Below are 27792 nucleotides of genomic sequence, written 5' to 3'. Positions count from 1 at the left end.
TGGAGCCTTACTCCCCAACAACTCCAGCCATGGACACCCAGCACAATTTATAGTGTGTGTGTGTGTGTGTGTGTGTGTGTATGTGTGTGCGTGTGTGTGTGTGCACGTGTGTGTGTGTGTGTGTGTGTGTGCGCGTGCATGCGCGCAGACCCTGACATTGGGACTGGAACTCAGGAACACACATTCTCACTTGGCTTTGTCACTCAATGCTGGTGTTCTACCCATTCAAGCCACAGCTCCACTTCCAGATTCTTGCTGGTTATTGGAAGATAAAACTCTCATGGACTGCTCTGCCTGGGCTGGCTTTCAAACTGTGATCCTCAGATCTCAGCCTCCTGAGTAGCTAGGATTACAGGTGTGAGCCACCAATGCCAGGTCACTTAGTGGCTGAATACCTCAACCACTTTAGTCCTTGGCTTCCTGAATGCCGTATAAGTTGTTCCTACCCCTTCCCAGATAAAAGAAGAAATGAAGGCCTTCCGAGGAAAAGAATCCCAGTATCACCAGACTTTTAGCAAAGAAAGAAGGGCTTCAACCCAGATTGGCAGATTCTTGACCCTGTCTCCCTGGCAAAATGGGACATTGGACACCCACTGCTGGACAGGCCTGGAAGCCATGGGATAAGCCTACGAGCTATCTTTTACATCTTACAAGAAGGGAAACTGAGGCACAGAGAAAACCCCTCTAGCTTCACATAGCTTAGAATGACAGAGTCAGAAATCTCAGTAAAGATTGCAAAAGCGCTGCTCTCCATCCTGCATCTTGGCTGGGCTACTGGCTGTTTGCAGTCATCCCTGCCTGAGCCATCCAAAAAACTTGCTATCCAGCAACTTGGGGAGAGGTGTGGCAAGCCTGGCCTTCCAGCTTCCAGGCTGGTGCAGTCAGTGTGGGGATTCTGTTCTTGTTGAATCAAGGCCACCTCCAGCCCCAGCTCTCTGCACAGTGGCCCTGGTGTACTGTCCCTCACTTTCTGGGACTCCCAGAGCACTAGCACTAGACAAAAGGCACATTTTCATGCAATAGAATCCATTCCTTGTTGGCTTTTTTTTCATGAGCTGGCCCCTCTCTGCTTCTTCCCATCCAGGGCACTCCTGCTCCCCCAAACAAGGACCACTTTCCAGACTGGGTGATGGGCAGGCTCCCAGGGCCACTCCCATGCTGGACCCCTGGTCCACTGCAGACAGTCCATATAACATGGAGAACACCCACAACTAAGAACTTGGGTGCTAGGGAGCCAGGCTGTGGCCCTCAGGAGTGGGGAGGACCCTGAGTTCAGCCCAGAAGGGTAGAGGCTATGGATGTGAGTTCTCTGTGCTTTGGAGGACAATGAACAGGCAGACAGGACAAAGAGCGGGATTCACAATAGGAAGATAAACAGGGCAGAAACAGGTCTACTGGCACCTTTCAAGAAGGGTACTGTGCAGTCCTGTAGCCCAGATAGGACAGAATGAGACAGACAAGATGAGAATCCAAGCATCCCCGAGAGTGAAGGAAGGCCTGACAGGAAGCCACATTCTTCAGAGAGGAGCAAAACAGGAAGGGCTGGTGGGCACAGGCAGATGCGAGTCACAGACCAACAGCTCTATACCCCAATTTTGACCTTTTTTTTTTCTTTCTTTTTTTGGTCCGGCACTAGGAATTAACTCAGGGCCTAGGCTTTTTCACTCAAGGCTAGCACTACCACTGAAGCCACAGTTCCACTTTTGGAATTTTTGAAGGTCAACTGGAGATAAGAGTCTCCTGGGCTTTCCTGTCCATGCTGGCTTTGAAACACAATCCTCAGATCTCAGCCTCCTGAGCAGCTGTAATCCACAGGTATGAGCCACCAGTGCCTTGGGTGAGACTTACAGCCACTATGGTATCTGTCCCTTTGTGGATGCCATGTTATCAGTGTCTAGGGTCAAGAAAAAGCCTGAGCCAGGAGCTAGTGGCTCACATCTGGTAATCCTAGCTACTCAGGAGGCTGAGATCTGAGGATCACACCTCAAAGCCAGCCTAGGCAAGAAAGTCCGTGAGACTCTTATCTCCAATTAACCCCTAGAAAACTGGAAGTGGCATTGTGGCTCAAGTGGAGGAGTGCTCACCTTGAGCTGAAGAGCTGAGGGACAGCATCCAGGCCGAGTTCGAGACCCACGACTGCCAAAAAAAAAAAAAAAAAGCCTTATTCAAGGACACACTTCCTGGGCTTTACAAAGGCCGGTGGGCCCAGGTGGTCTACATGTCACGTTCTCCCTCCTGCCTGACTCATCCCTTGGCCACTGCTCATGCTCAGAGGAGAGGCTTGAGGAGGGATGCCAGAGACATGTGGGTGGATGATGGTTCCCAGGAGGGCAGGTGCATACTAAAGCTGTGACTCACTCCTGCAAGGACCCTGGGCCTACTTGGACAAAACTCCTCTCCAGCTCTAGGCCTCAGCTTTCTCTAAGACACAGAGGCTGAGACAGTTGCAACCTCAGCTCCATCCTTACACATCCAGGGTCTCGTGTGTGTGTGTGTGTGTGTGTGTGTGTGTGTGTGTGTGTGAGGGGGTGGCCGTGGGGGTGGGGGGAGGGTTTCTATGCTACCCCTTTCCCACCCTATCCTATTTCCAATGAACACTGTAAGCCTTGCCCCTCACTGGGCTGGGATTTTGAAAGCCAGGCTTGCCAAGGGTCAGCTTGGCTACAAAGGGGTCCCCCATCCCCAATTGAGTATCTCAGGGAGCAGATCTGCTGCCATCTGCTGCATTTGAGTCCCGGGCTTTGACATACGGGATTTCTAGGAAGCTCAGTAAGAAATGAGGCAGTATCTTTCCTTCTACAGATCAAAGCCTTCACTGGCTTTCCTGCTGCCCATCAGACAGAAGTGCGACCCAGCTGCAGGGCCTTGCCCCTCACCCTGCCTCTACCTGCCCTGTACTCTGCAGGCAACAGTTAGGCCCAGGGATGAGCGAGCTTTTGTCATAGCTCCGAGTGTGCTACCCAGTTCCTCACAGCCTTTCCTTCCCCTGGGACACACTCGCCTTGCTGGACAGGGTCTCTGCCCCAGCAAAGCCCAGGCCAGATGTCCAGTGCCTGGGATCAAGGCCAAGAACTTAAGGTTGGAAGTTTGATGGACTGGAGATCAAATCCTGGTTTGCTACCAAGTGGCCGAGTGATTTTGAGTATGCTATGTAACTTCTCTGCTTCTCTCTCTTCTCTTCACTCCCCTCTCCATCTGGTTTGTTTTGCTAGGACCAGGGTTTAGACTAAGGACCTGTTACTCTCTGGGCTTGCCTATTTACTTGGCTGGTGCTCTACTACTTAAGCCATACCTCCATCCTGGCCTATTGTTGGTTGTTTTGGAGATAGCATCTGGCGTACTTTTTTGCCCTGCCTGCTTTGAATTCTGATTCTCTGCATCTCAGTATTACAGGAGTGAGCCATCAGCACCTGGCCAGTTTACTCATTTTTGAAATACATGATACATACATAGTAATGGGGGCATGTACTAATTAACGAACCAGCTTTAAGACTCCTCCAACACACAGCATACAAATGTCCCACACAGCAATATAACAGTGACTGACTTAGGACTGAGTCTTAAGTCCTGGCAAGGTAGCTTCGGGCAAGTCACTTGCTGTTTGCTAATTGAGGGGAAGTCTTCTTTATTAGTGATGAGGTGGGGGGGGGGGTTGATGGGAATATACTGTGCAAGTGTGGAAATGTCACAATGTAATCCCCTCTTTCATAGCTAATGTATTGCTTAAAAAACAAAACTTTCTTCCTGCCCAGCTAGTGCTGGTGGCTCATGCCTGCCATCCTACCTACTCAGGGGGCTGAGATCCGAGGATCAAATCCGTGAGACTCTAATCTCCAATTAACCACCAAAAGATGGGAAGCAGAGCTATGACTCTAGTGGTAGAATACTAGCCTTGAGCTAAAAAAGCTCAGGGATAGTGCCTAGGCTCTGAGTTCAAACCCCAGCATCAACACACACACACACACACACACACACACAACACACACACCACAAAAACAACAACAACAACAAAACCCCTTTCTTATTACTGTATGGACTTTGCAAAGCAGCAGGTTGTCCTGGTGCCCTGGCCACCAGGCTGTCCTCTGGCTCTTTGACCTTCACTGACACTTCCTGGATCTCCTGTATCCCAGAGGCCACCAGGACTCTGAGGACTTGGGTCAGCTCATCAATGTCCTTTAATTCTGGTTGAGTCCTTCATCTGTCTCACTGCCTGCTCTGATTGTCCAACACTCACTGCCATTTAAACACCTGAATTATCATACTGCCCAGCCCAAAAGGCTAGCAGATACTTCGCTTCAGTTACAATTGGCTGGTTCAGCGGAAGGATCTACTTTAAGCATTAGATAGTGAAGAGCAGGGAAGCTAGAGAAAGGGCCTGGGTACAGAGCGCTCGATAATGGACCGCTTGAAATGATTTTTTGGACTTTGTATTCTCCTGTTTTGTGTCCTAAAAGGCATGACTGGACCCCGTGTGGCCTGTGCTGGCCTGGGCTGAAGGTTGGGTGGGATGACCCAAGGTTAGATCAGAGTAGCAGTGCAGTAATGTAGCAGGGTCCAGGGCTCGAACCCTCCCCTAACTTATTTGCACCTTGATCTTCTCAGTCACAAACTGGAAGTGACTGATGTCCACCTCCTGGGTGGGGTTGGGAGTGTCAGGCAGAGATGAGGAGGACACATCATCATTATTAATTATCCTAATGAATACCACCACAGAGCACTGGGCTGTGTTCTGCCCTCCAGTGGCACATATGTGCCACAGCGGGCTGCTTTCTTCCTGTCCTTGGGGCCCTGGGGTAGTTGCTGGGGGTGTGTGGTGCACACACCAAGTGCCATGTGCAAATGCACCTCAGGGAAGCTGCCACCGCTCGGCAGCTGGGCCCTGGCCATCTTTGCCTAGTCTAGTTAGGTGCCACGCTGGGCCTGCCAGAGATCTATGCCGGGGCTGGAGTGTGACTCGAGCAGGCCCCAGCTATGCGGGGCTCTGATGAGGTTGCCCTTGGCTCTGCCCTGTCTCCCAGACTTGGTGCCCTGGTCCCTCGTCCCTGCAGCTCCCTGCCCTAGGAGGGCAGGTGTGTACATACTGATGCTTTGCTGCAAACACCACTGCTTGCCCCCACCCCTTGTCTCACCTGCAAGCCTCACTGTAAGTTTTCAGACAGCTCCAGGAAAGTCCTCCAGGAAGCCTTCCCCATGTCCTATTCCCTAAGGCCTCCTCCTCTGTTTTTTTTTGGTAGGTGGAAGTACTGAGGCTTGAACTCAAGGCCTCAAACTCTCACTTGGCTTTTTTGTTCAAGGGTAGCACATTGTTCACTTGAGCTACAGCTCCACTTCTAGCTTTTGGTGATTAACTAGAAATAAGAATCACAAAGAATTTTCTGCCTAGGCTGGCATGGGACCAGGATCCTCAAATCTCAGCCTCCTGAGTAGCTAGGATTACAGACACGATCCACCAGCACCTTGCTCTCTGGGTACTTGCTCCCTCCATGAAGCCCACATTGGAACATAGACCATATCTCTCCCAAGAGCTGAGCATAGACCCACACAAACAATAGGAATGAACTATGTACTGCGGCCCTACCACAGCAGACGGAGAGTGCATGGAGGGAGAGCAGGGTTGTGCAGAGGAGGTGGCCCAGCATCAGGTATTGACTGTGGCTCCTGCCCAGGGAGGACACAGAGCCACCCCGACACGGCCCCACACCCAAGGCTGGCTGGGCAAGCAGGATGCCAGCAGCAGTCAGAGGAGTCCCATGTTTGAGTGACAGCCCCACCTAGGCCCAGAGCCCCAGGCCCTGACATCATCCCAGGTGTGGCACAAGGCCCCAGCACCGAATAATTCCTCCTCTGTCACTTGCCAGGGCTCAGCGGCCTCTAAGGCCTCATTAGGATGGGGCCAACCTTTTCACCTCTCACTGTTAATTCTCCTGAGCCGTTGAGAGTGGAGTGGGAGGGAGCGAGATGTGAGAGAGCCTTTTCATTTCTGGAGCTCACTACCCACAGGCCTGGAAACCTCTTGGGGGGGCTCCTTGTCTGGGTCCGAGGGCCTGAGGGGGGGTGCGCATCAGAGGGCTGCCCAAGTAAACTGAAAGTGTGTCTCAAAGAAGGGACAGTTTTCAGAAAGCAGGCAGTGGCTCCTGTCCTGAGCTGGCCCCAGGCCTTTGCCAGGGGCTGCAAAGGATGTCTCAGGGCTGAGGAAGGCTGCCCATGCCGGGTGGACCACCCACGGGGACACACATGGCAAGGTACAGCCCAAACACCAGCCAGAGTCCAGAGGTGCACAGAGCTCCTCACTGTCTTCCCGGTGGTCTGTGAGACATGCTCTCCCCAGAGCCTCCGTTTTCCCACCTGGTCTCAGTTTGTCAACCTGTGTCTCTGACACTTAGAAGGTTCCCAGAGGAGTTAGATGAGCCCACAATGCTCCTGCTCCATCTCGTTTCCCAGAGCCCCAGATGAGCAATCCAGCTTGGCTCACGGGAAAGTCCTAGCTGTGAGCCATAGGGCAGAGGCCCTGGAAGAGCCCAAGGGAATGGTCGATAAATGGCACATTACACCTAGGAATCAGTTTCTCTGTCTCTAAGACTTGGGCTGGCAGGTAGCCACTGAGCCAACTATTCTGTGGCAGGAGGGAATGGGCATGGAACCCACAGTTTACTTCAGGGAGCCTGGCCATGTGGATATCTGTGTATATTTTTTGGTTTGGTGTGTGTGGGGGGGTGCCAGTCCTGGGGCTTGAACTCAGGCCTGGGTACTGTCCATTAGTTTTTTAGTTAAGGCTAGCACTTTACTACTTGAGCCACAGCTCCACTTCTGGCTTTATGGTGGCTAATTAGAGATAAGTCTCATGAACTTTGCTGCCCAGGCTGGCTGTGAACCACCATCCTCACATCTCAGCCTCCCAAATAGCTAGGATTACAGGCATGAGCCACTGGTACCCAGCAATTATGAGGTTTTAAGAGCAGTATGAGTCTGGGTCTCACAGGCTTGTTGCATTTCAGCCTTCCAGGTGGGCATACAGAGGAGGGGGCAGAAGGGAGCCAAAGGGGGGGCACATGGTATCATCTCACCCAGATGAGAGGTGGCAGGGACTTGAACCCAGAGCTACCGGTCCCTAAAACCCATGGGTAAACCACCTGACGCACTACATCCTTCATCATCGCCATCTTTAGAGGAACAGAATTGTGGGGAGTCCCCCAGCAATGGAGAAGTCCAAGCATCTGCTGGAGGGGCCACACATAGACATGGGTATGTGTGTGGGAGAAGGACCAATGTCAGCCTTCCTGGAGGGTGGCTGGGGTCAGGCCAAGCTGCCTAAACGATGCAAGAATATTCAATGTGTTTCTTCTACACACAGAAAAATATTCCAGATGTTCTATAGGTTCCAGTTCATCAAAATCTTCCTGGATCACTCCTTGGCACCCTGCAGCTGCTGGGTGAGGAATGCGTATGTGTGTGTGTGTGTGCACACACGGGAAATAATGGGGAGCAGAGGCTGGATGGATAGCTTGGATGATGAGTCTAGATGGGGATGGGGCCAGGAAGAGAACTCAGGTCCCACCCAGCGAGGACTGTTTCAGGCGAGGCGGATTCACTAATCTGTGACTAGCCAGATGGAGGTGGAGCATTTCATGGAGCTTATGAAGCAGAGACAGACGGTCCCTCAGGCTCCGGAAGAGGCCCCCAAAGACACCTGGGGAAGTGGTAGAAGGTCCCAAACAGCTGGGAGGCAAGAGGTGCAGGTCCCCAAATCAGAAAGCAACAGACATGAGGGCAGACTGCTGGGAGCTCGGGGACCAACGGGTCTCTACTCTTTACTCCAGTTCTGCTCTAGGGGAAGTCTGGAATATTCTCTGTGGTAAAGCTCCACCCAAAATCCAGGGTGGACAGACCTCAGTGGCAGTGGTCACTGCCTCTTCCTGCCCCCTCCCCCACCCCCCTCACCCCCGTCTGCTGTGGTCACAGCCCAGAATTGAGAAACCCGTGTGTGGGCAGACAGAGGGACTGGATATCTGGGAAGATATGTGCTATGTAGCAAAAGACATTTCTCACAGAGCTTACACACAGCCTAGAACCTTCCTGATCACAGCACCTGCCACACCCAGAAAGAACTGGCACAATGAACCTATAATAGGCTGAAACCTATAATTGCAGTTACTCAGGAGGCTGAGATCTGAGGATCTCAGTTCCAATACGACCCAGACAGGCAAGCCCACGAGGCTTTTATCTCCAGTTAATCAGCAAAAATGGAGCTGTGGCTCAAGTGGTAGAGTGTTAGCTTTGAGCTGAAATGCTGAGGGACAGTGCCTAGGTCCAGAGTTCAAGCCCCAGAACTGACAAAAAAAGAAAAACAACAACAAACAAACAAATCAAAGAGTCTCAGGGACTGTCCTGCCTTAGCTGGCTTAGAACTGTGATCTTCACTTCTCAGTCTCCTGAGTAGCTAGGATTACAGGTATGAGCTCCCACACCCCGCCCTTTTTATGGGCCTCTCTATACAGTGAGGTTCAGTCAGTGAGTCTGGCCATGACTCTGCCATCCCTGTCCACCCTCATGACCTCAGGTCCTTATTCTGTACTGTAGGAGAGTGGAGAGATCAATTGTTCTGCTAACATTTCTCTGGGCCATGTTTCCCTTCCAAGACTCAGTTTCCCCACCTGCAAAAGGAACAAGCCTGCACTGGTCACTTCACAGTCAGGAGCCAAAATGAATGTATGTCTTAATACAGATTTGGAATACTTGTAGAATGGGAGAAGAAGGTTAGCCACCTGCTCTGGGCATCCTCCATACAATCATTCCATGCGTGGCCCCTAAGAAGAGATGTAGCAGCCATGTGACAAGCACTTTCAAGGGAAGAGTGGGCTTGCACCTAGGCATGATGGGAGCAGATGCTCATGGCCCTTGAGGGGTGGGGGTGGGGGGGTAAGAGAAGAGGCTGTCCCCCTCATGCAGGAGGCATGGCTTAAGGCAGGTGTTGGAGGGGTCAGGCAAGGGGTGACAAGGGAGAGGGTGGGAAGTCACTCACCCTCCTGCAGAGCAAAAGTTACAGTATGGGAAAGACTGGTGAGGGGCAGCACCACTGCAGCCAGGGTGCTGGCAGAGGCTGACGCAAGAAAGGAGGCTGCAATCAGGTGGCAGTGGCTCCCGTGCCAGGCTGTGTTGGCCATGTGCGTTGTAGGCACTTCCAAGAACGGGGATCCAGGAAGTTCCCCATAAGGGCAAGCAGATCACTGACACCCCCAGGCAGGCTAGTCCTTGGAAGCCCATCCTATGTTCTCCCAGGGGAGAGGGACATTTGATGTATTGATTCATGTGCCAGTTCCCACACACCTCACTTCTAATTATAGCAGGCATTTCAGTAGTGCTGCAGGGAAATACCTGGGTTCCATGGGTCCCTGCTATGACACAGACCCCCTACTCCCTTCTCTAAGAGAGGAGCCCCTCCCATCCCCTGTGGCCAGCACAGCAGGTCTAGGTCTCCAGGGAGGGCCAGGCACTGTCCCATCCGGGCCACATACAGCCACCTAGGAGTGGAGGCGCCATCTGGGGGACTTCCAAAGAGACAGGAGGGAGGAGCCAAATAAACAGGCCAGAGGGCAGCAGGTTGGCCTGTAGATGATAGGATTTAGCTGTGTGTGTGTGTGTGTGTGTGTGTGTGCACGTGTGTGTGTGTGTGTGTGTGTGTGTGTGTGTGTGTGTGTGTGTGTGTGTGTACGTACTTAGGGCCTGGGTGCTGTCCCTGAGCTCTTATGCTCAAGGCTAGTGCTCTACCACTTGAGCAACAGCTCTACTTTAGCTTTTTGGTTGTTAATTGGAGATAAGAATCTTAAGGACTTTCTTGCTTGGGCTGGCTTTGAACCACAATCCTCAGATCTTAGCTTCCTGAGAGACTAGGGGCTATCAGTACCTGGCTCTTATGCTTTTCTAGTCTTATTGTCCTTCACCCATTTCACAGGTGGAAAAGCTAAGTCCAGAGAGAAATTGTGACTTCCCTGAGTCACACAGGAGCTGCCTGGCCAAGATCAGAGCCTCACACTGCCCCAGGAGGGGACCAGCTGCCAGCCCTGGGAAGAAAGGGAAAGGTAGAGGCCGCCTGGCCGCTCTCCCCACCCCAGTCTTTCCTAGGACACAGATTACCAGCCTTAACTCAGAGCAGTTTCTTTTCTTTTCCTTTCCGACATTTTCCCACTAAGGCTTTCTGTTCCTCACTTTTTTTTTTTAAAGAATAAACTCAAAGCTGCTCCTATGATTAATTACCAGCTGCCTAATGCTCCGCCACTGGCAATTTCTGGAAAGGGAATGAATTACCTTGAACAACATCCGAAAAGAGAAGCTGCCGTGAAGGAGAACTTCAAAGGTTACCTGACAATTAGCAGGAGGTTCCTAGAGCCATGTTGGGGCACTGACAGGGCCCTAGGGAAAGCATGTGTGCCAGCCTGGGGCCAGCTTCAGGCTCCAGACAGTGTCAGGGTGTTGGGGTGTTGGTGGATGTTGAGAAAGAAAGAAGGGAGGTGCTCTCCTGAGCAGCTGCCTGACCTTCCTCTCTCCTCCCCATGCTTGCCAAAGCACCGTGTACTGCTTCATTTCTATGGACCTAGGTTCAAATCCCCACTCCACTCTGTGCAGCTCAAAAGGTTTCATAACCTTTCAGAATGAGGCAAAGCCAATTTCCTCCAGGGATTCTGTTGAGGAGAAAAGCATTATTTCAGGTATCTGATGACTGGCATTATGGAGTTGATGGTCAAAAATCTGTGGCAGTTAGGCTAGGCATGGGTGGCTCACACCTGAAATCATAGCTACTCAGGAGGCTGAGATCTGAGGACGTGGTTTAAAGCCATCGAGGATGGCTTTGAACCACAATCCTCAGATGTTCGCTTCCCCAGAGGCTAGGAACCATAAGTATCCAGCTCATATGCTTTTCTGGTCTTCTTGTTCTTCATTTTATTTCACAGATAGAAAAGCTAAGTCCAGAGAGAGAGAGATCATGAGACTCTTATCAATGAGACTCATCACCAATGAACCACCAAAAAGCTAGATGTGACGCTCAAGTAGTAGAGTGCTAGCTTTGAGTAAATAAGGCTAAGGGATAGCATCAAGCCCTGAGTTCAAGCCCCAGTACCGGCATTATTAAACAAGGAAAAAGTGGTGACATTTAGACATCTTGACTTCTAAGCACCTACTACCCCATTAGCAATGTCAGCAGCAGCAGCATCTTCTCTTAGAGGAGGGCCTGGCTGTCAATGCAGCTCAAGGTCACATCCCCGGAAGGGAAAGGAGCCTGGCTCTCCTGTTCCAGAGCCTGCCTGCATGAAGCCAGCTAACTCTTTTACTGGGACCCCACAGAGAAGCCTTGGACATCAAAACAAGGATACTCTTTCTCCTGGACTGGCCTTAGGGCCATTGCACCTTGGGACAAAAGACCCTGAGGCATGGGAGCACCCCCTCCACCCATTTGATAGGTTAAGGCCCAGGCCAACTGTACAGGGTCCCAGTGAACTAATACCAGAATCAAGATTTGCACCCAGAAGTGGCCACCTCAGCCTGGTTGTGACCCATGCCCGCGATCATGTTGTCTTTCACCCAGGCCACACTTCCTGCAAGGTCCATGCTCCACAGGGTTCCGAGCGGGGAGGACCTCGTGAGGAGAGGGCCACTGCACTTGCAGTACCAGGACTGTCCCTCAGTTCTGGCACATCCTCTGCCCCACTCAAGCAGAGAAAGGCCAAGCCAGAGAGGCCCTGGGATGAAGGCTGGGGGAAGCATTGATTTGCATAATGACATAGGTTCCAGAGCTGGCCAGCACCACACCCTCCCACGCATGAGGGCTGAGCCCCCAGTCAAAGGCACAGGGTGCTACAGCCAGCAGCTGTCCCCATCAGCCAGCTCAGCTGCACATCTACCTCAGCGGTCTGCAAGTCACCAGTGTCCCCCGCGCTGATCAGCAGCTCACAGCCCGTCACCTCACTCCAGCCCCATGATCCTGCAATGAGAAAGGATGATCAGTGAGACAGTTTCACAGGGACCCCTAGGCTGACCACGGTGGTTGGGCTCTCCCATGGTTGCTGGAAAGATCCAAGGAAATGAAGTAATAAAGGCAATCTACATTCACACATTCACTCAACCTTTCACAGTGGTCCTTCTTCAGAGGACTCAGATGATGAACAAAGAACAAAACATTGTAAAACTAAAAATAATGCCTCAGCCAGCACCACTGGCTTACGCCTACCATCCTAGCTACTCAGGAGACAAAGGTCTGAAGACTGTGGTTCAAAGCTGGCCCAGACAGAAAAGCCTGTGAGACTCTTATCTCCAATTAACCATCGAAAAGCTGGAAGTAGAGCTGTGGGTCAAGTGGCAAAGTTTTGAGTGAAAAAGCTAAGGGACAGTGCCCAGGCTCTGAGTTCAAGCCCCAGTACGGACAATCACACACATACACACACACTATCAGAAAGAAAAGGGCAAGGGCTGCTGAGGGAGGAGGTCCTGGAAGGGACAGGAGGGGACTGGTGGGGGTTGTGCCAGGGTCTATGAGGGGGCAGTGGGTTAAGGCAGCAGGCAGGACCTGCTGGGAGCTGGGTACAAGGAGCAAGACTACCCAGCTTGGTGGGCCCTGGCTGGCCCACTTCCTTAATGTACCACCAGCAGAGCTGTAAACCTCTTCCAGCAGAGACCACGGGTGATGGTGGGAGAAGCTGTGTCCAGTACATACAGTCCAGCCTCCACACCCACCACAGACAGCCCCTCCATGCGCAGCTGATGGGTAATGGGAAGATAGCTGAGCCCAGTCTAGCTTTAGATGGGAATGTGGCTTAGTGGTAGAGTACTTGCCTAGCATACATTCATGAAGCCCTGCGTTTGATTCCCTGGTACCACATAAACAGAAAAGGCCAAAAGAGGTGCTGTAGCTTAAGTGGTAGAGTGCTAGCCTTGAGCAAACGCAGCTCGGAGATAGTGCCCAGGCCTTAGGTTCAAGTCCTAGGACTGGCAAAAAAAATAATGAAAATAAAATAAAAGCATTCCTGGGGCCTGGTGTTAGAGATGTGAGCTCAGTTACCCAAGCAACCCATTCAAATCCTGGTTTCACCTGCTCAGTGAGTGTGTGGCTGAAATACCTATGTGTGTGCACGTGTGTAAATGTGCTGCTACTAGGGCTTGAACTCAGAGCCTGGGCATTCTCCCTTAGCTTTTTTTTTTTTTGTCCAAAGCTGGCACTCTATCACCTGAGCCACACTTTCAGTTCTGGCTTTTTTCATTTTTATTTTTTGTTGTAAGAGTCTCATGGCCTTTCCTGCCCAGGCTGTCTTTAAATCTGTCTCCAAATCTAAGCTTCTTATGTAGCTAGGATTATAGGTGTGAGCCACCAGCACCCAGCTTGGGATACATTTCTTAAACTCTCTGCCTCAGTTTCCTCCCTTTGGGGGACGGGAATTAGAGTCCTCCTTCAGAGAGATGTAGACTGTAGAACACAGTATATACGGAATGCAGATTCCTGGGTCCCCAAACTCTCAAGCCAGGCAGAGTGTGTCCATTCTAGCCACCTCCTGGCCCTGCCCAGCCTCCAACTGCTTTGAAAACACAAATGTCCCTTGGTTTTAGTGCTTCCCTTTCACACAGAAGGAAACTGAGGCATGGAAAGGCAGAGTCTGCCTCATCCCAGAGTTGAGCAACAGGTCATGGGTTGGGGAAGAACCGTACTCAGCCTCCTGCCTCCTACCACCAACAGCCCAGACCTTTCCCAAGGGCGAGCTGGCCTGGTCAGCAGAGCCGCTGACCAAGAGAAAATGATTGTTTTGGCAGCTGAGACAGAAGCCAGAGCCGGAAAGCCCTTGCTCACTCGGGGGGTGAGTGTGTCCAGCCCTCATCAAGGCTTGCAGGAGTCACCCCACCCGCCAGTCCTGTGCGCAGAGTGTTCTAGCATGAACTTCCCTGCCTCCAGCCACCCCAGCCACTAGGACCAGAGGGGAAGGGACCTGTCCAATGTCACACAGTGACAAGGAGGGGTTAGGCCCTGCTCAGGGGCTGTGAACCTGCCTGGATTTTATCATTCACTTGTGAAAACACAGAAGTATGAGTCTTGTCTGGGCTATTTATTTCCTTTAACTTACAGGGAAACTTGTATCCTCAATTCACATAGGAAGATCAGAGAGGTTCTCTAACTTCCTGAGACCACCCAGCTAATAAGAAGCTAGCATATACACTCAGCTGTCAACCAGGCATTGCCCGGCAGTGGATGCTACTCAGAAGCCCCGCTAGGAGCCAGTGGCAGCTAGGGCCCCTCACCACAGAGAAGAAGGCTCAGAAGCCAGGACCCTGGGCCAGGCTGGACATGGTTGTGTCCTCTTTATAGCTCACTGGTGCCCTCTGCTAAAGCTCACAGCCTGGGGGAAGAGAGGGTGGTTACCAGGAGAGATCAGGGAGAGAAGACGGGAAATGGCCCTGGCTACTTCCAGCCTGGGTAGATCACCAGGTGAACAGGTCTGGGATCCCTTATATCATGAGGGGTGCACCCTGGGCTGTGGGAAAGTGGAAACTGACATTGCCTAGGCTCCCCATGGATGGGTCCTCCAGTGCCCAGAGGGCTCTCCCTAACTCCCAGTCTGATGATGGCTATGGGAGGGGGGGGGTGTTGAGACCACGACACAGACCAGGCCGGGGCAGCCGCAGCCCAAGTGAGGCAGGCCGTCCCAGTGTGGTGGTCCATCTGGGGAGTATCCCCGGGCAGGGAGGGGCAGGATGCAAGACAATGCCCACCTTGTCCAACAGGGCCTGGGGCACTAGGACACAGCTGCTGGATGTAGCACAGCTGGAATGACCAGGCTGAATCTTGCATGCAGAAGATGTCACCGCTCATGGTGAGGACCATCCCACAGCCACAATGGAAGTGTGTCCACCTTGTGGTGAGGTCAGAGTATGGAGTAGGTAAAAGGAGTATGGAGGCCTAGGCTTGAATCTGGGCTTTGCTGTTAACTGCTGGGTGATCCATTTTTCCTCCAGCTACTAATCCCCTAGGAGAGGCTCCAACTTGATGTGGAAGAGCAGGACCTTGGCCAGGGCAGGACTCCTAGTGGAGGGGTCAGGTGGTCCTGGTGTAGGTTGCTGGGCAGAGACAGGCACACCTCTGAGCCTGGGGCTCAGGGTTCCTGTTACCAGATTTCACTCCTCACACATGCTCTTCTTTCTTTCTGTCCGTCTGTCTCTCTCTCACACATATATACACACACATTTGTGCCCCAAGACTGGGTGCTGTGAGGGCTGAAGAAGACCTGAGGTGTAGAGGCAGAGCAGTCTGAATGGTAAGTAACTTTCAGCAGTGGGGAAGCAGGTAACTTGCTCCAGGTCATAATCGGCTAGGTAGAGATCAGGACTACAACCCATTCCCAGCAGACCTGCTTCATTCCTGCCTGAACTCACCTGAACCAGCTCTGGGCATCCTGACCCTCAGCCTCTGTCTGAGCCGGGCTGGCCAGCGGGTGCTGACCCTCCATTTCACAAATGAGCCAGATGACTTCAGAGCTGAGGCCACAGACCCTCTACCCTCTCTCTGACCCCATAACAACTCTCCAAGGGACCAGGTCTCCTCAGCTTAGAGCCCACCCACCTGGTCATATATCCTCTGACATGATCCTAGGAACAGACTCCTGTCCTCCCGTAGAGGCCAGGGCTGGCTGCAGGAGCCAGGCAAATATTTACCACTGATGGTTATCCAAACCTTATCCAAATTGGCTGCTGCCCTGCCTCCTGCATTCCTGGAATATGTGTTCCCTGACCTCACTAGGCTGGGGGCTGGGGATCCAGACCCAGGGAAGGACTGGACTCAGGGTCCTAGGCAGGGAGGGGCCAAGGCCTAGTGGCTAACATGCCAGAACTGCCAACCCTCCTCCCCAACCTCTCCCCAGCCACTCACCCTCCAGGGAAGTTCCAGGCTAAAGTTAGAAAAGTATAGGCCTACCCACCCATGGGCCACTGGGCACAGCTAGACTCTCGGATGGGGTATGTGGAGGGGGCTATGCTGACTCCACCTGAGCCCTCATGTATTTTAGATTTCAGAGTTCTCCTGTACCCACGGAGGCGCCTCACAGCTGTAGCTGATCTCTCTCTCTCTCTCTCTCTCTCTCTCTCTCTCTCTCTCTGAGCCACCCAGCCTGCCACCATAGGGAGAGTCTCCCATTTGCCACCCCCATTGTCCCCCAACACCCTCTGCATTCCTCACTCCAGCCTCAGTACAATCCCCACCCAGCAGAGACCAGAGGCCCGCCCCAAGCCTCCCTTATCTACAGCAGAAGTGGCGGTGTCACCCACCCCACACTCCACTGAAGATCCCTGTCCATCCCTCTGTGCCCAGGGATGCCTCCTTCATGCCACCTTCCCTGAGAGTCTTTTCTACAGATCTTTCTTTTCCTGAACTTCCTTCTGGTGGGTTCTCTTCTTTCCTTTTGTTTCATTACAACCTGGCTATAGGATATCTCTTTCTTCGGTTCCAAAGACAGGGACCTGGTCATTCACATTCCAGGAATGGCAGAGACACACCTGGGAGTGTGGGCAGCTCCAAATGCTCAGGGGAGGACACAGGTCCTCTGAATCTTTCCCCACACACAGCAGCATGTGCAGGTGGCCTTCCTGAGCCTGTGAGGCTTAGCACGCTGGTGGCTTGGGGTCCAGAGGACTCCTGGGCAGAGCTGCCTGAGAACCAGCAAGTGCCCTTAGATCAGGTACCCTGTCCATCCTCATGTCCTCAGAGAACTCTTCGTCCAGCCTAGAGAAGCCCAGCTAATCAGGCCCTGCCCTGATGGACAACAAGCCCCTGGTGCTTTGGCCTTCTTCTCTTGCTGTCAATGGCACAAGGATCTGGGACAGGGGGCAGGCAGCAGCAGCTGGATGACCAGCTGTGGTGGCAATCCCAGGCCAGGGAAGGACAGGCCTGGTAGAGCTGAGAGGCTCAAGGCAGTCACACCCAAGCTGACAGGGGACTTCATGATTGCCTGTGTAAGGTAGCCTGAGACTACTAAGCTTCCATGTCCATGAAAACTTAGGCCACACTCTAGACTAGCCAGCAGGGAGGGACCCAAGGAGGGGTGCTGGAGAAAGGTATGGGCTCCATGCCTCTCTGAGACTGGGTTCTCTCATGAAAATTTTATTATTATTATTATAAAGGTGATGTACAGAGGGGTTAGAGTTATGTAAGTCAGGTAAAGAGTACATTTCTTTTTGGGCAATATTACCATGTCAGCTGGGAACACTTTTATATTGCTTTCCTGCAGGAAATTTGTCTGAATTGATATGTTTTTGCTTTTTCTTTCTTTCTCATTCTCAAAATGGAAGCTATAAACCAACCACTAGGAGCCCCGTTTCCTTTTTCCTTTCTTTTCTTTTCCTTTCCTTACCTTTCCCTTCCCTCCCTTTTCCTGTCCCTACCTTCCCCTTCTTTCCTCTCCCCTCCCCTTCTTTTAACACCCAATGGCTTGCCAAAGGAAGGAAAGGAGGGCCAGAGTAGGAGAGAGAGTTCAGTCCTCAGACTCTGAGGCAGGAAGCTTGCTCCCTACAACCTAAGTCTCCTAACATGGGGAAGCAGGACTGGACTGGGAAGCGTGGGAGAGAGGGCAGGAAGGTGTGTCCTGTTGGGACTGTAGCAGAGAGAGGGCATGGGGTACACCTTGGGTAGGCTTCTTGGTAGAATGCCTTCTCCCCTGGCCCAGGCCCAGAGGCCAAGCAGGCAAGTGTGCAGGACCGAGGGCAGAGCTGTAGGTGGCAGGACAGCAGGAGCCCATGCAAAGACATCATTCTGCCCATCCCTGAGCCACCACATCTGAAAGGCCACCCTGGGGTGATACCTCCAAAGAAACCTTCACCTCGGAGTGCTAAGAAAGTAAGTCCTTGCTCTCTCTGCACATCATCCAGGTCCCACATCGGATGACTCCACCCATCCCACCTCTCAGACACGCACTGGCCAATGGTGCACAGATCTGTCAGTCTGTCTCCGGTCCAAGCCCTCTAGCCTCTTGGTGAGGGGCTTGAACAGAGATGGGATGAGGCCAGAGAGAGGAAAAGACCTTTCCAAAGAGATCCATGGAAACACTAAGATTTGAACTCAGACCCTGGTGGGAGACTGGCTCTCCTCTCCTGTTGTCAGCATCATATCCTTGTCTAAGAAATGATGCTGGATGGAGTTTCACCTTCTTCCCAAAGCCCTCTGCCTGCTTCTACCAACACTTCCTAGGCACAGAGGCCCATGAGTCTGGCATGGGGCCTACTCATGCGAGATCATCGAGTGAACAATTTCTCCTCCAAAGAAGGTACAAGCTGGTCTTTCCTCTTCTGTAAGATGGGGACTATACACAACCTGCTCTCAAAGTTGAAGAACTTTTCAAGGTCTTAGCTGAGTCACACTAGCACAGAGAGACTGGGCACAGGGGCTGTGTGACCAGTGCTACTATTTAGGTTGGCTTTAGGGGCAGATGCCTGGGAGAAGGCTCTGGACTCTAGGTACAAAGGCCACACCCTTTCTGGGCTGACCCACAAGCAGGCCCAGTGGGTCAGTATCAGAACTACTTGCTGCCACAAGAATAGGGTAGTTCCATCTCCCTCAGTTGTTGGCTTTGTGTGTGTGTGTGTCTCTGTGTGTGTGTTTGTGTGTGCGTGTGTGTGTGTGTGTGTGTGTGTGTGTGTGTGTGTGTGCTGGTCCTAGGGCTTGAACTCAAGGCATGGGTGTTGTCCCTGAGCTTCATCTGCTCAGGGCTAACACTATACTTGGGGCTTTTTGATAGTTTTATTTGAGATAAGAGTCTCACAGACTTTCCAGCCCGGGCTGGATTTGAACCAGGACCTTCAGAGCTCAGACTCTTGAGGAGCTAGGATTACAGGTGTGAGTCACTGGCGCCTGGACCCACTTCCCTCTTTACAGAAGCAGCCTCACATGCAAACTCTGTCATACCCATCATTCCATCAGGCCTCCCTGCTTTCTGAGGGCCATGGTCCTTCTCAGAAGGTTGCCAATGAGAAAGGGGCCAGTCTAGGGCCCTGGGAAATGTCAAGCACTTGCTTTTCCCAATGGGAAGGGCATACTTTGAAGTTTGGTCTCCTGCCTCCAACCACTCTGCCAACCCTCACTGTTCATCTGGGGTGGTCTCCCCATCTCTGGGATGTCCTCCTCTTCCTCCCTGCATGTAGCATTAAAAGAGCATGGCAGAGGCTCTCTGCAGAATCTTCTGAGGCCAAGCCGGTCCTCTTACAGAAAGTGTGGGACAGCTGGGTCTGAAACCCAGGTTATCACAGCTGTTGGACATGGGACAGGCCAGGCTCTGGTGGCTCATGCCTGTAATCCTACCTACTCAGGAGGTTGAGATCTGAGGGTCACATGGTTCAAAGCCAGCCCAGGCAGGAAAGTCCATGCGACTCTTATCTCCAATTAACCACCAAAAAGCCAGAAGTAGAGGCATGGCTCAAGTAGTAGAGGGCTAGCTTTAAGCAAAAAAGCTCAGGGATAGTGCTCAGGCCTTGAGTTCAAGGCCCAGAACACACACACACACACACACACACACACACACACACACACACACACACACACGAGGGATTGAGGAGCTCAAACGTACAATTCTGACCCACAGGGGAATCCTGCAGACTTTCTAGATGAGGCAACGTCACACCCATAGCTAATGCAGGAAGGTCAAGAGGCTGAAGGGCACAGGCACCATAACGGCCAAGCACCGAGTGTTCCCAATGACCCCTTCTTGGGGCGAGGGCCAGCCCCAGGCAGTCACGCTCCCCAGCCAGGCCTCCCTCTGGGATTCTGCCCACATGTGTGCCCGGCCAGTCTGAAGTGATGGCTGAGGCCCAGATTTATAAATGCAAGACAAAGCCAAGCACTGTTCTTGCTAGCAGGAGGTGGTGCCACGGAGCACAGGGCTCTAATGTCACCCAGGCCTGGGCAGAATCCTCACTCCACTGCTCACAAGCCAGGAGACCTCTTCCTGCCTCTGTTTCCCCAGTGGGGTAATGAAGAGGGAGAAGAACGGTCTGACTGTGAGACTGGGTGGAGGCGTGCTCAGGCCCTTAGGCTTCCCAGGCACCAGATCTCCTGCCGCTTTCACGGCTCATGAGCAGCCCCTTCCCCAGGGGTGGCTGGTGGGCTCAGGAGGCTGTTGGAGTGCATCATGCTCCCCAGCGTGCCCCAACGCACTTCTAGCTCAGTTTCTACCAGGAGGGGATCCCTTTGCGCGCTGCCACCTCCCTGATCTAGGCTAAATGCTGCCCATCCCTGAGGTCTCCTCCTCATTGTTTGCTGTCCACTGGCCCCAGGTTGAGCAGAGTGATGGGCAGTGTGGAGGTCCCCAGGCTGCTCTGGGCACTGTTGGTGCTGCCTGGGAGTCCCAGAGACACACCAGCTCAGGCCACCAGCACAGTCCTAAGATACCCTCCCTTCTTCTTTCAGAAAGAGTGGCTCTCTGCCCGGCAATTTGGTTGACTTCTCAGAGAAGTGACGCCCTCCCCTTCCAAGACCAGCCCCGTGGTGGGCAGGGCTTCCTCTTCCTTCTGTCCTAGATTCCAGCATGGATGCTGGAGGTGATGCTCTGTGTTGGTACCCCTAAAGCTGGTGTGTTAGAAACCAGATAAGGGGATCTGGAGGTGAGGCCTTCCAGAGGTGACTGGGATGAGATGAGGTCATGAGGGTGAGGCCCCTGTATTGATATTAGTGGTTTATAAGAAGGGAAGAGAGATCTGAGCTGGCACAGGGGCCTGCCTCACCATGTGATGCCCTCCACTGTATCAATGACCAACTAAACTTCTGTTCTCTATCAATTTCCTGGTCTTAGGAGTTTTCTTTTTCTTTCCTCTGTGTGTGTGTGTGTGTGTGTGTGTGTATATGTGCGCATGTGCGCCAGTCCTAGGGCTTAACTCTGGGCCTAGGGACTGTCCCTTAGCTTTTTCACTCAAGGCTAGCACTCTACCACTTGAGCTCTGGCTCCACTTCTATCCTTTTGTTGTTGTTGTTAATTGGATATTAAAAATCTCGTAGACTTTCCTGCCTGGGCTAGCTTTGAACTCCAATCCTCAGATCTCAGGAGTAGCTAGTTTTACAAGTATGAGCCGCTGGTGCCCAGCTCTTTTTTTTGGGGGGGGTGGGTGGAGGGGAGGTGCTAGGGATTGAACGCAGGCCTTTGTATAGGCTAAACGATTGCTTTGTCACTGAGCTACATTCCCAGTCACTGTGTTCTTACTGTGTTTGAAATAGGCTCTCATTAACTTTGTAGGGCTAGTCCTGACTTTTCCATCCTCCTGCCTCTGCCACCTGAGTGCAGGGATTACCAGGATGTGCTGCCACACTCAACCTCAGAGTGATATGAGCCCAGCCCTGATCGCAGACTGAGATGCTGGCACTAGCACAGTACTTAGGATGCTTGTCTCAGGTCTCACTCTAATCAATAGTTTCTATCTCCATGGGAGTTCACTGTGAGTCCATTTTGTCCTCAAAGCAATTCTGTAAAGTAGGCAATATTATCTCTATTGCACAGGAGAGAAACTGAGGCTCAGAAATACCAAGTTCCCGGTTCCTATTAGAAAATAGAAGAGCTGGGTTCTGCACAGGGCTATGGGTGCCTTCTCCTGAAACTTGGGGGAGGTGTAGAGAGAGAGCAGCCTACCCAAAGCCACACAGACTCCAGGTTCCCAGCCTGGCTGCAGGCCCCACTCAAGAATCTGACTTAACTGATCTGGGACGGGTTATTTTTCAAAGCTACCCTATATCTCACCTAGGGGCCAGAGCTGAGAGCTGCTGGCCTGCCCCACCATCACCCTTCCATCAAGGAGAGGGAAGAGGTCCACTTGAGGTTGGGAGGGCCGAGGATGCAGACCTGGGTTTCCAGGCTTCCCTGGCCTGGGTTTTAAGCTCTTGGAAACAGAGCACCATCCCCTGGTGAAGCAGCCCACAGGTCCAGATGTGGGCGGGAGAGATGAGGCAGACAGGCTGGGGACGCACACAGCCAAATGACGCACAGGCTCAGCAATTCCTGACTCACGGCCACCCATCCCGTGACTCCACCCACTGCCAGGGCCCCCACCCAGCCTGTATGGCTTGGCCCACTGCAGCCTCCAGAGGCTCCTCCCACTGAGGACCAGAAAGCCACAGAGAAGGAGTAGTGGGCCCCACCCAGGGCTGAGCAAGACACAGAGACACCCAGAGGAAGAGGTTGGGGCATGGTGTCAGCAATGGCTTTTGCCCACCCTAGTCCACAGGAGAAACTAAGGCTGGCTTGGGCCCTTGGTGTTGGCACCTATACTGGCCAACTTCATTGTGTGACTCTTTTGGATTCAAGCTTGTGCCAGATGCTCACTGACAGCCCTTCTCCCCAAGAATTCATTCCTCCTGTGTCCAAGACTCAAAAGTTATTGCTGCAAGACAAGAGCTCACGACTGTAATTCTAGCTACTCAGGAGGCTGATACCTGAGGATTATGCTTTGAAGCCAGCAAGGGCAAGAATGCCCATTAGATTATGATCTCCAATTAACCAGCAAAAAGTTGAGCTGTGGCTTACATGGTAAAGCTCCAGCCTTGAGCAAAAAAAAAAAAAAAGCTAAGGGACAGTGTGCCCAGGCTCTATATTTAAAGCTCAGTAGTGGCCAAAAAAAACAAAACAAAACAAAGGAGCATCCAGGGGCTCCTACAGACTATGGCCTGTAACCTTTCCCCAAAATATGTCCAGACCTTCCTCTGGACCTTTGCTTGTGCCAATCCTGATGCCGGGAAAGCTCCTGATCACCTCAGTCTGGCTCAGAAACTTAGGCTTTATCTCCCAAATCTCCAGTGTTTCCCATTGCATGGCAATGACTATGTGGAGATCACCTGACAGAGGTATACCCCGAGACTCAGGGGGCAGATGATTCAAGGTCACAGGCCTCCAAGCTGTCACTGCACCACGGGGAAGGAATCAGCTGCCCAGGGGAAAGGAGCTTCCAGCTCGTTCATAAGCTCAAGGTGGGCCTTAGTCTGTCTTAATTTAGCTGAAATCCCAGTAACTTGTATCCCCTTTACCTTGGGATCCCGAGCCTGCCCTCAGTCCCTAGAGAACCCAGCTGTCATCTTACAGTGCAATTCTGCACATCCTGAGCTGGGGTGGGCTGGTGGCTGCCAGCATGGGGAGGTAGGATCAAGTTTAAGAGCACCTCTCAAGAGGAGGCGGAGGAAGGGGTTGGGAGGTTCTGCAATGCCCCCCTCCCTGGCTCCTGCCCATAGGTTCACCGACCTGGTTCACCTGCCTGAGCAGGACCGATAGCCCAGACATACTCCATCTTCTGGCTTGAGGGAGATAGGAATACAGAAGGGCTCTTCCCAACCTACAGAGATGTAGAGGGGGTTCTAAGAGGTCACCGCAAGCCTGTGGCACTTAGGAACATGAATTCATCCTACCCCAAACCCTTCATCCCCCAGGATGCTACTTGCTGGCAGTCTCCGTCTCTCCCTTAGCTTTCTAAGGATAAGTCTCACAGTGACCCAGTGACTTCCCCAGGTGGGGTGGGGGGACCCCCAAACTGATGGCTGATCCTGTGCCAAGAACCTGGGCTCCCAAGTTCCCAGAGCTGCCCCTCAGAGGCTGTTCTACTTGGGCCCTTGAAGTTGGTGACTGTCACAGAAGTTCTGTCATCAGCCTCTGGGGTAAAAACTGGGTGTGGGCTCATAGCTCCCGCCCAAGGGATGTCCCCAGGAGTGGGGCAGGGCAGGGCAAGAGCAGGGCAGCCTGGAGCCTGGGTGTGGGGGGGGGGGAAGGAGGGGGAGTCTTCCTGTCTCAAGAGGACAGGATTCCTGGTGGTGACTCCCACAGGAATAGAAGCAGCGCCACCCTCAGGAAGCTCGAATGGAACGAGGCGATGCCTGGGCAAGGCTCCCTCACAGGGGGCAATGACCTGTGCACTCGTGGGCCTAGAGAAGGGCCAGGCTGAGTTTTGCCTCATTCCCGGCCCAGGCCCTTCCTTTAGCCAGCCCCAAGCTTCCAGTCCCACTGGCTCCACCAGGCCCCAGAAAGGGTGGGGCTGTGGAGATCATCTCAGAAGTATCAGTGTTTTCAGGGGAAGGGGGACTGGGCTGGAGGGGTGGAGACAAGCCTGCTGTGACCTCCAGGCCTCTAACCATTTGTTTTACAGGATGAGGCCTCACCACAGCTGGTGTGGCATCCCCAACAGAGAGAACAGAATCAAATAGAAGATGAACCCCCCCAGATGCTCCTGGCCCCAGGGAATCCTGGGAAGGTAGAAGGGCTAAGTTTGGGCAAGCTATACCCAGGCTGCCAGGACAGGACAGGGGAGGCCTTGCTCAGATTGTCCCAGCTCTGCTGGGGGCTCCTCAGAAACCTGCTTGGAAGGACCTGGGTCAGATGCTAAAGGACTCTATTGTGTGGTTCCCCAGTCCCGCAGGGCAGAAAACAGAGGTCAGAGGTCAATCAGGTGGGAAGCTAGGGCACAAGAAGGAAGAGCTACAAGATGATTGGACATTAGAAAGCACCGCCCCCTCCCCATCCCTTGTGGGGTGCACAAGCCAAGTCTAGAACTACAGCCTAGGTTGCAAACTCTTGGATCTGGATGTGGGTGGCAGAATGGCTGGTAGGCATCACCTCTTGGCCACTGGGCATATCCCTGACAAAATGGCCTTGAGCTCAGATGGGCCTCCTCTAGGTTGAATACTGCACCTCTCAGTCTTACCCCAATAGGTCTGGACAGGCTGAGGGGAACCCATTAGCATTCATTACTTATATGTCTTAGGTCTCAGCCTCTCCAGAGCCCAGAGCAGTGGTGAGGTCAGCTGTATGCTGATCTCCTCTCCCGGCCTCACTCCCGCTAGCCCCTCAGCCTTCTGGGATACTGTTCACTGGATGTTTGGCATTGAGCATCTCTAGAGACAGGGACATCCGTCTTCCTGAACACAGGCCCAGCATGGATGAGATTACCAGCAATGATTAGTTAAGTGAAGGAGTGAGGGCAGCAAAGGGGGGGGAGGGCATGCCTCCTCACGGAGCCATTACACCCCTGCTTCTCCCTCTACACCTGGCATGCACTCCACAAGGCCACAGAGGCCCCACTTATGGTGATTCTGGTACTGCCATCCCTCTTGCTGCTTTTCTGTCCAGGTGGGCTTGAAGATACCCCCAGCAGTCTGGAGCTCAGGACCTGTGTGCTCTGCTCATGCGCACGCACAGTTCTGTTTTTTAAAAGCACCGGCTCTAACCTCCCTGGAGGAAGGAGACCTCTCCACAGACAGCTAGAAACACCTGCTCCTTCCATGAGGGACCCAATAGCATCTCTCTCCTTTCCTTGAGCCCTGGACCCAGGCTGGGGCTTTACGAACCCTTCCTGTGTGGTGGGATGTGGACATGACAGGTTAATAGCACAGGTTTTTGTTATGGGAAATGGTCTGCCACCCCACAGGAAGGAAAAATCACAGACATGGGGCTCCACTAAGCTTCTGCTGCACACAACAGAGGCTAGAACACACAGTGGGTATAGGCATACGTGTCCCTGGATCTGGCAAGCGTGATCCCTTTGTGAGCTTCTCCTGGTCAGAGAGGTCTTTTTTCTGATTTAGAGGACTGGGAGTATTCTCTGTTCTATCCTGGGCCAACAAAGCCAGAGGAGATTAGAGATCCAGGTAAACACAAGATCAGAATATAGCCACAACTCAGCTTACCACACCAAATCCAGGGGCCAAGAACTCTGGGACCTGGCTCAAGGTTCCCGCTAACAGTGTAGCCCAGGAGTCCCACAGCAATGTGGCCCCTGTCCCTGGTTCTCGTCACCGCCTCCTGGCTACAGCCGGCCTGAACTGCTTACAAATAGGGAAATAAAGTAGACATGTGATAGTTAAGGTTTCCTTGACCCCAACCAAGCACAAGTACACAACACACACACACACACACACACACACACACACACACACACACACACACACACACACACACGGCCACTCACTGTAGGTCAGGTAGCCATGTGGCCCAGCAGAGTAGGGCTGGGCTTGGCCAGCTCAGGTTTCGGTGTCTCTGAAGGACAAATGACCAGCTGCCTTTCATCACCCAAAAGAACACTCTTTCCAAACACTTTTTTTTTCTGCTTTCTGCATGTGTCAGAGACATGAGAGGTGGAAAGGGAGCAGAGGTGGGGATGGGAGGGACAGAATTGGCAGGGGGGGGGGCAGGGGTGGTTTTTATACCCAGCCCAGCCCAGCCCCCTATCTGGTGTTTTCCTTCCGCAATCCCCACCCAGATAGCAGATGCCTGCTGGGAAACCAGCTTCCTGAAAGCAGGGAGAACCCCAGAGTCCACACAAAATTGGGAGGGGGTGTCTTCCAGCTGAGACCAGCAAGGAGGAAGCCTCAGGGGGAGCTAGGGATGGAGGTTTTTGGGAGCCACACCTGGAGTGCTGGTTCACAGATGGACCCATGGCCTGACCTTGGGGGGTATCTAGGGAAGGAGGAGGGGGTGAGAAATGGACCACCCAGTCCCCTGAGCAGGCACAGCTCTGCCTTTGTTCTCTGCTTGGGAAAGGCCTGTGGGCCAGGGTATTTCCAGGGCACAGAAGCCCACTGCCGAGAAATCTCAGGAAGGCCACAGAGAAATGAGAAATGAGGTCTCCAGATAAAAGCCAAGCCCCAGGCAAGCCCTTCAAAGTCACCTTGGTGAATCTCCACAGTAGCTGAACTCTAGGGTAAGCATCATCCCTGGGCTTTACAGTGGAGACCTGGAGCACAGATAAACAAATGCTCATCAACCAGAAGGCCATCCATTCACTAGAGCCAGATGCGGGATTTGAATCCAGAGCCTACAACCCTGAAGCCTAGGATTTCCACTGACACCCCACCCCCACCAGTCCAACAGGACTGTCTTCTACAAAGCCCCTGACCACATTTCCCAAGGCCAGGCCTGGGTTTCTGCAGGGGCACCCAGAGCCCACACCCAGCCAGCCCCACCATTCATTCTTGGTTTGCCAGGAAGCAATCCTTGCACTTAGCTTTGTGAGTCCTGGATGGGCCACAAGCAAGGAAGGAAAACAAAACAGAGCAGGAAAAAACAGAAGAGGTCTGGAGGATCAGAAGGAGAAGGAAGATAGGAGACATGGCCCTGAGAAAGAAGGCTAGATGGGGAAGGAGGAAAAGGAGAGGGACAGAGAATGGGATAAAGAGATGACATGGAGAGCAGAGGAAGGGAAGGAAGTGGAAGGGGACAAGAGTGGGGGAGGGGCAGGAGGAGGGAACCAGGGAGGAGGTCAGTGGAGAGAGGGCCCTGGGAAACCAAGAGACAGACGGAAAGCAAGCCCGCCCACCGAACATTAAACACCTAACAGGAGATGACAAATCAAATGGGAATTACTGCGGTAAAAACATAATTAGAAACCTGATTGAAGTTAAACAGAATTTACATAACACTGCAAATTAACTTTACACGGAAACTATTCACTGGGAAGGCAATGAAAGGCATTTCATTAGTAATCTATATTTAAACAATAGGCACAATGAGCCTGCAAGACGGAACCTTCCACAGGAGCTGGGGGGCCAAAGGCTGCCAGCTGACCCCATGCACTGGTTGCTCCCTAGGGGAAAGTGGGCAGGATCCAGGGCAGATCCCTGTACCTACTCCTGGGCAGTGGGTCTCAGTGGATATACAAATGGGCTAGTTAGATTCTGGGGCATTGCTGTGTAGCCCTGGCCAAGTGGCTTACCTCTTCTGAGGTATCCTGCAAAATGAGGGTAGTAGAGAAGCTGTTTATGCCTGGGTATAGTGTGTGTGTGTGTGTGTGTGTGTGTGTGTGTGTGTGTGTGTGTGT

At 52.7% G+C, this 27792-nt stretch overlaps 1 protein-coding gene across 4 annotated transcripts in view; it reads right to left on the bottom strand.

Annotated features, from left to right (window-relative positions):
• Positions 1 to 27792, bottom strand: part of Zmiz1 (zinc finger, MIZ-type containing 1) — a 181657-nt gene that overhangs the window by 129672 nt on the left and 24193 nt on the right. For all 4 annotated transcript variants that reach the window (XM_013025649.1, XM_013025654.1, XM_013025653.1 and 1 more), the window contains exon 3: positions 11898 to 11977. The gene's annotated coding sequence lies outside the window, so the exon portion shown is untranslated. The remainder of the gene's footprint in view (positions 1 to 11897; positions 11978 to 27792) is intronic.

This window comes from Dipodomys ordii, unplaced genomic scaffold, assembly GCF_000151885.1.
Source record: "Dipodomys ordii isolate 6190 unplaced genomic scaffold, Dord_2.0 Scaffold86, whole genome shotgun sequence".
Taxonomy (NCBI): domain Eukaryota; kingdom Metazoa; phylum Chordata; class Mammalia; order Rodentia; family Heteromyidae; genus Dipodomys; species Dipodomys ordii.
Note: the sequence above shows the minus strand (reverse complement) of the source record. Positions and strands in the feature narration are given on the sequence as shown.